The sequence below is a fragment of the Hesperophylax consimilis genome, chromosome 5 (assembly GCF_061612785.1).
Source record: "Hesperophylax consimilis isolate HC1 chromosome 5, BYU_Hcon_1.0, whole genome shotgun sequence".
Taxonomy (NCBI): domain Eukaryota; kingdom Metazoa; phylum Arthropoda; class Insecta; order Trichoptera; family Limnephilidae; genus Hesperophylax; species Hesperophylax consimilis.
This window is the reverse complement of record NC_142840.1, coordinates 9,870,762-9,877,730: the sequence shown is the minus strand read 5'-3', so window position 1 is coordinate 9,877,730 and position 6,969 is coordinate 9,870,762. Positions and strand designations below refer to the sequence as shown.

The following is a 6,969-nucleotide window of genomic DNA, read 5'->3' as shown; positions in this document are numbered from 1 at the left end:
GAAAATTTATTCTCCCTTAATAATTGACACACTTTGTCAAAACCAACTTTCCCCGTGACGTTATTGACAATAGCTGTGCATTTTCTCCTGCAACATGTAACTTTTTTGGCAATTTCCGAGTCTGGGAAAAGAGCTTGGCCCAACTTGCTCAGATGGTCCATGGCATTAAATGGTATGTTATGTTCTACAGCAAAGGCGGCCAACCTGAAATTACAAATAAATAATTAAAAAAATAGTAGATATTATACATTTCAAAAAATGTTATAACAATAGAGTAGATTTTTTTCATATTAATGTCAAATAATTTAAAAATACAGTTTAGAACCAATAGCGTACCTTATCTCAGCTTCTTTTATTTTTGAAACTTCTGCTGTCCTTTTCTGTATAGCTTGCATACCAAATAATGTGGGCTGGGAAGCGGCAGCTCTGATATTCGTAGTGTGTTTGATACTTTTCGCATGTTTTTGAATCTCTGACTTTCCACAAATAAAATCTTTATTGCAGGCATTACAGTAGAAGAATGTTGGCCCCTTTTTGCTCTCTTTTAACCACCCTTTAAAACTTTCATCGGTCTCCCACTTCTCTTGATATTTTTGGGTATAATAAGTTTTCTTGCACTTCTTGGCCGAAGACGAAGTTGACGAAGCGTCTTCCTCATCTGACAGGTTCCTCCTTAAGCCAGAAGTAGAAGGTGTTGAATCCATCGTTTTGGCCTATAATAAATACTACATTATATTCAGGATGCACTTTTAAGTTGTCTTAATGATATATTAGAAAGTAGCAGCTCAACATTGAACTTATATTGTGTTACACTAACACCTAACACCGTTTTATATGTTTATTAATTGGAAAGAGGTTGGAATGATTGGAACGTAGTAGATGTACTTATAATATTGTGCTTTTCCAAATAAAACAGTGTTTACTAATGTAATAATATTGCCAATTAATAGTTTCAAACTATGTATGTACTTACCACAGAATTTCTAGTAAAAACCACTAACTTTGTAATAAAAAATCAAATAATTAACTGCAATCACCGAAAGACAAGATAATTTCTTGCAATATTCATAGAAAAAAACGTAATCGGAAACCTATAAATATCTTTGAGGAATCCCCATTAATGGTTTTTATTTTCATAAATACACATCATTTTGAGTTGTAGGTGTTAAAAAATATTATTAAAGAATAATGGGAATCCCAATAATATAAAATTATAATAAAACCATTTTCACTAGCAATCCCAGCTATATTGTCATATGTAAAAAATTTTTTTACCAGAGTTCGAAATTTCCCTAGATTTCGTAACATTTTGTGCTAATTTCCCTTTTCCCTAGACAATATTTTTCTCCCCTAGATCTAGGGAAATTTCCCTAGACATCCCATCACTGCTTCAATCCGTCCGATGCTACAGTCACGCAATTGTTGATACATCTGAAACAAAACAACAAATAACAACTGCAACTATTATTCAGCTCAGTAGTAAATGTCAAATAAACGATCGCGGGCTTTTTCACTCATTTTATTTTTAAAGACGGACTCAGACGGACTTTTTAATAACGGACTCAGAATCTATCTGTCAGAAATTTGCAGACTACTTTCAATCTGTGTATGATAGTGAAACCCCTAATCTTAGTACAGATTTTACGCGAACAGAGGTCCCATGGAACGTAGGTAACATTTCCCTAAGATTAACGAGCCCGACAGAGGTAGAAGCTTATATCCGTAAACTGAAGACTGACAAGGCTACAGGGCCGGATGGAATACCTTCCAGTACTATCATTAGCATAGCGCCAATGATAAGTGAAGCTCTTTGTCATATATTTAATACCAGTATTTTGACTTCTACTTTCCCCCAGATATGGAAACTGACCCGAGTCAGTCCCATTTTCAAGACTGGTGACAAGACAGACGTCAAAAACTACAGACCGGTAGCCGTATTATCAGTGCTACCAAAACTATTTGAAAAAATGATTTGTGACAAATTAAGTCTCCAGATTATGCCATTCATTGGAGAAAATCAACACGGTTTCCTTCCAAAGAAATCAACAGTCACAAATCTGCTTACTTTCTCGAGATTGGTAGCCACCGGTTTAGACTCAAGGCACCAAACAGATGTAGTTTACACCGACTTTGCCAAAGCATTTGACCGTGTTAACCATGATATCTTACTGAGGAAAATGTTTAAACTAGGCTTCGACCTACCAACACTAAACTTTTTCTCATCATATTTAAAATCCAGAAAACAATTTGTTTCGGTAAATGGACATAATTCAAAAAAATTCTCAGCGAAATCTGGAATTCCTCAAGGGTCTAACCTCGGACCGCTGTTGTTTCTAATACTAATAAATGACATCCAAAACTATGTTAAGAATAGTAAATGTCTACTGTTTGCAGATGACCTTAAAATTCTAATGGAAATAAGCTCCCAACAAGACTGTCTTAAAATGCAAGCTGATCTGGATGCACTATCTGAATGGTCGTTGATAAACAAATTAGATTTCAATACCAAAAAATGTGTCACTATGTCTTACACTCGCTCTTTAAACACTATACTTTACGATTATAAGATAAAGGGCGAAACACTATCACGTGTAAATTCCGTAAAGGATCTCGGTGTCGTCTTTGATCCCGAACTGAAATTCTCTGGCCATATATCGCAGCTCACTCAGTCCTGCTACAAACTTCTTGGGTTCGTCATTAGGACATGCAAGCAGTTCAATAACCAAGATGCTATGTTAGCATTGTTCGATGGCATACTGAGAAGCAAGCTGGAGTATGCGAGCGATGTTTGGGCACCGTATCACCAGAAAAACATTGAAATGATAGAGCAAATCCAGAAGAAATTCCTCAGGTATGTCTATATGCGGACGCATGGAACCTATCCCAGATTCATGCACCATATCGATTTACTTGAGGAAACCAATTCTGTGAGTCTGGAAACTAGGCGGAAAGCAAGCCTAGCCACTATATCTTTCAAAATTTGGAACAATTTTATTGATAGCCCATTCCTCTTGGGATGCTATGATTTATATGTACCAGACCACTACAGCCGAAGTCGATACCATGACTTATTTAGAGTACCAAAAGGCAAAACCGACGTCCTGGCAAAGCATAGCATGACGAGGGGAGTGGTGCTGTTGAACGAACTAGCAAAGAATTTGGATGTAAATGACTGTTCTTTAAACGACCTAAAACAATTATTGAAGAGTCACTTACCCAAATGCTGATATGATGTAAAATTATACTGTTTGTAAAATTGTACTGTAACTGGAACGAATGTTCTGTTGTACAATTAAAAAAAAAAAAAAAAAAAAAAAAAACACTTATTTTAGGCACATATCAGAAAACTTAGGTTTTCTCTTCATTTCTTTAATTTTTTTATAGTAAAATATATAACAAAGTGTTTTAATTTATAATTTTCTTAACTAGGTATGGTTGATATCTTGGATTCACAGGGGTGAAATTGAATTTAAGTAATTTAAATAATCACATAGTGAGAAAGGGAGTGAATTCAATTGCAGTGAATGATGCATTTATTAGAGATTAAAATTAATTAACTTTTTAGAACGTTTAGTGACCACTGAACACAAATCAAAAGTACAATTTACATTTTTAAAGTTGGTAGCCCCTTGTTATGTTTTAATGTTCCCAGTTTAAATTTCAAAAGCGCTTTTTGGCATTATCAATGAATGTAAATAGTTTCAATAAACAATTGATAGGGTACAAACCTGAACAAAGGTAGCATGGTGTGGGACGCGTCTTCCAGGAAACCTCATGCGATACTCCCTTACGGCTGCTCGTGAATTTCCATTGCAAAATCCATAAACAAATACAATATCTGCTTGCTCGGTAGGTGGATAATTGAGGGGCATATTTCAACAGTAAAAACATAGATAACAAAACAAAAACGAAACTAGAAACTTGATGACAGGCGAACTCACAAAACAGCACTGACCACTGATACGAGACGGGGTGGCGGAAACCACACGGGACTTGAGACAGAATATGTGTGAAAGAGATGACAGTAGCGCGGCGTTGCCAATTATTTTACCCCTATACTGTGGGCAGTAGCGGAGTGTGGAATTTTTTTTTTTTTGTTTTTAAAAGAAAAAAAAATGTTACCGGACAGCAAAGTGCCCATAACATTTTTTACTCCAAATGTGCTAAGGAATAGCTGGTTAAAGTTTGTCGGGTACGTGCCGATACACCCTGTATAATCTAACTTTAAACTTTATTAGATACAGTAACAGTTGTAGGTAAAGAATTACCACCAGTTGGAGTAAAATTAACACCTTTTAATTAAACCGACTGCTAATCTCATCGCACAATTACCCTCCTTTTATTCATAAACACGGGTACAATTAATCAATATGTAATAATCTATTATTTAATCAACTTTGTTATAACTATCTTTAATTGTGACAAACTATACGATATTGATTCAACTTATAGACATTGACGGTTGTAACACATATTTAAGCACTGCAAGTCTCCTATGAGCTAATTGTATTGGGCACGATAACAGTTAATATCAATATTTAAATATTACAATTTGAGGTTTTACTCAATAAAGTTATTCCGAAAAATTAACAGTTAATATCAGTTGTAGACATATTGTAGTCAATAATAGTGTTTCATTTGAAATAATCCATCACAAATACGTAAAATTTCATTTATTCAAACAACTGTCATTCTTATTATGCGTAAATTTAGAATGTTATTATTAATTAACTCCTTCCTGTTCCGTGTTTTAACAATATATATACGAAGCTTAATCTGCTGCCAAAAACACCATAAATAAGTTGCTGCCAATAGATGTCACTCTAGCCCAAAATTGAAATTTTATAATATCCAAAATAAATAAAAATCATTTAAAAATGGCTCCCAAAAGTGATACAATGGAACAAAAATTAGAATGTTTCAAAGAACAATTGTTACTAACAATGAGCGACAGAATTGACCTTCAACTAAAAAATTTTCTAAAAAAAGATGCCAATAAAATATTCCTAGACATTAAAAAAGAAATTCAGGATATAGTTAAGAGCGTAGAATTCTGCTCTAACAAAATTGATGATTTCGAAAATGAATTAAAAAAAACCAATGAACATCAAAAAAAAAATGAATCGAAAATTGAAGAACTACAAAAAGAAATAAAAAATCTTAAACAGTCAGTAAACCATATCCAACAGAGCTCACTAGAAACATCCATTGAAATTCAAGGAATCACACTGAAAAAAAATGACGACATCAGAAAACCAGTAGAAATGCTGATGTCGACACTAGACTGTAGTGACCTCCTAAAAAATAACTCATTGGTGAATTACTATAACAACCCGGTGAAACAAATTATTACTATTCAATTTGATACAAAGGAAACGAAGGATAAGGTCATCAAACAAAAAAAAAATAAAGGAATCTTCACTCCCAAGGACATCAGGTACTCAGAATCAACTGAAAAAATATTCATAAATGATAAACTTACCCCAAAGAATAAACAACTTCTTTGGTTAACAAAATCTACCAAATCTTTGGGATATAAATACGTTTGGACGAAGGATGGAAATGTATTACTGAGAAAGAACGAAGAATCCCCTATAATAAGAATAAATGATGTTAACGACATTCCAACCCAATAATCATGTACCTACTAGAGTAAGAAATTTTTATAATTAAATTTGAAAATGGATTACTATGACGATTTTTCGGTCCCAGACACTAAGGTTTATGAAAATATGACAGAACTAAATAACTACATAATTGAGGGAAATACAGATTTCAATTTAATAAATTTAAATATAAGAAGCATACGCAAACATTTTGATGATTTCTGTATTTTCCTCAATTCTCTAGATTTTCGTCCAAATGTAATCATACTTACCGAAACGCAAATGCGTGACTCAATACCCTACCACATCTCCGATTATGAGACTTACTCACTACCCTGTAAACATACTTCTCACGATGGTCTCTCAATATTTTACAGTTCAAATAAAATAACTAACGTAATAATTAATATCCCCAAATTTAAGTATTCTAATGCCATACATTTATCCTTCACACATAACAGTAAAACATACTCTATACTTGCTATATATCGCTCCCCTTCCTTAGACTCTAAATCCTTTATTACAGAACTTAAATATTTTATAAATGAAAATAATTGCAATCAATCCGATTTCTCATTTATTGTAGGTGATATAAACATCAACATTGATAATTCGATCCTAAACCCTATTGCAAACGAATATCTAAATGTTATATATAGCGAGGGTTATCTGTCTTACATAAATAAACCTACTAGATATGGCCATCACGCTGATTCTTGCCTCGATCATATATTACTCAAAACTAATAAAAATTTTATACCCAGATCAGCTGTCCTAAAATTCGATATCACAGACCACTACCCAACCTTTTTCGGTCACAGTAAATTAAATTTTCATCATACAACTAAAGAACAACAAGTGGAAAAAAATAAAATTAACTACCAAACACTAAACAATTCTCTAAAAAAAGAAACTTGGAACCAAGTTTTATCCAATGATGACCCAAATCAATCACTGAATACATTCTATTCGATATTAAATAATAATATCAAAAATAGTCTAGAATTAACACGAACACCTAAAAGAAAACATAAAAAAATTAAACCATGGATCACGCGTGGACTGATAATTGCAAGTCAACACAGGAACAAACTTTACAAAATTTACAAAAACCATGAGAATTACTGTATGGTAAAAGGTGTACCATCTAATGGAAATTTACGTCAGCAATACATAATCTATAGAAATTTTTTTTAATATTCTTATGAAGAAATGTAAACAAGAATACTATGCAAACCAATTGCAAAAAGCTGATAATGATTCTAAAAAAACATGGCAAGTCATAAATGAAATAACGAATAGAACACACAAAATAAAAAGATTTCCCGAAAAAATTGTAACAGACGATAAAATAGTCATAACG

The 6,969-nt window shown here is 33.1% G+C and overlaps 1 protein-coding gene across 1 annotated transcript in view; it reads left to right on the top strand.

Moving 5' to 3' along the window:
- LOC149423502 (fatty acid hydroxylase domain-containing protein 2-like) overlaps positions 1 to 6,969 on the top strand; it is a 589,487-nt gene that overhangs the window by 556,811 nt on the left and 25,707 nt on the right. The window lies entirely within an intron of this gene.